The sequence below is a fragment of the Mandrillus leucophaeus genome, unplaced genomic scaffold (assembly GCF_000951045.1).
Source record: "Mandrillus leucophaeus isolate KB7577 unplaced genomic scaffold, Mleu.le_1.0 Scaffold701, whole genome shotgun sequence".
Taxonomy (NCBI): Eukaryota; Metazoa; Chordata; class Mammalia; order Primates; family Cercopithecidae; genus Mandrillus; species Mandrillus leucophaeus.
In genome coordinates this window covers 1,133,087-1,134,676 of record NW_012107598.1, presented here as the reverse complement: position 1 = coordinate 1,134,676, position 1,590 = coordinate 1,133,087, and positions in this window count along the sequence as shown.

Genomic DNA, 1,590 nt, shown 5'->3' with positions numbered 1-1,590 from the left:
GTACATGTCATTGATTTACCAGCTTTTGACTAGTATTAAGTTAATTGCAATGTAGAAACAAAGTATCAATTATTACATTACTATAATAATTTATTATGAATATGGCATTCAAATGCAAGATTTGGGTACAGAATTTTCATGAATAATGATCATTTTCATTCCTGAATGAGTATACATATTCATTTGGTGGTGTGTGTGAGTGTAAGAGCCAGTGTATACTGACATGTAAATGATAATTACTAAGTTCAGAATTTAAAAAGTATTGTTAAATACAACTATCAATAAAAGTTAAATTATATAAATATATGTAAATTTTACTAACTTTAAAAATAATTGATATTAAAAGATCATTTCCTGATTATTTTAACAGTCATAAATTACATATATGCTTGAGAATTACAGATATTGCATCTGTATGGCAGAAATACTACATAATGGTGTACTTCTGTACTTCTTTGTCTTACTTTGATCAGTGATATTACATTTATAACTTGAAATTGGCCAAGGGAGGAATATGTCACGAAAGTCAGCATACACTATGGATTGAGGCTACTTTTCCTTGAGACTCAATTGTACACCGTTGTATATAGTTATATGATTATTTTCATTGATTCCCAATGACCATCATGTCAGTAACATCAACATAACTGATACACAAGTCAGGCAGATGGAGATAAAGAAATGACCTTTATTAATGAGAAAAGCTATTTGCAGAAGCTGCTTTAGAGTCTGCAGCCAACGGTGCTTTCTAGTTTTTTAATACATAATTAGGTAGATTTACTCCTTCTTTCCAACCCAGCTGACATCTGCAAACTACCCTTAAGCAATCGGTTCTGAGTACAGCCACTCTTTGGGCAGACAATTCTAAGGATCTGGAACAGAGAGAAGAAAGGCTGAGCCAAATATGCTCTGTAACTTCTCTCCAAGTCAGGGTATCAATTAGTTTATGTCTGACTGCTTGACACAGAAAAGCCAAAACAACAACGAGTAAATAAGATAGAGCCCATGTCATGACAGTTTGGATGTATGCATTCTATGAGTGCTAGACTCGGTTTAACTTGCTGTTCTGCCATCCTGAAAAAGTCACTTCCTGGTCCAAGGTGACTGCAGGAGCACCATTTCATATGCATTCAGCCAGCAGGAAAGATAAATGAAAGAACTCATCTTTCCTTTTAATGGGACTTCTTTAAACACCATACAACATTTTTCCTTCTCATCAGTGAAAACTTAGTCACATGGCCACAACTAGCTGCAATGAAAACTAGTCAACAGAGTCTTTAGTTAGACACATGGAAGCTCAGAATAAATTTTATATTTGATACTAAAAATAAGAAAGGGAATATTGTATGGAGAATCTTTGCCATACTCACCAATTACATGATTAATTGAATGGGAAAAGAGGCCAGATATGTCAATGTAGCTGAATACTAACCTAGAAATATAGGGCATGGTAAATGTGTTCTAATACAACATCTGCATTTTCCACAACTTGAATCTATTACAATGAAGATGGAAAACTCACTCATAAGAGTGCATGTAAAATGCAAAGCAACTGCAAGTGACTCTACAAAAACAAAGGACTATATACAC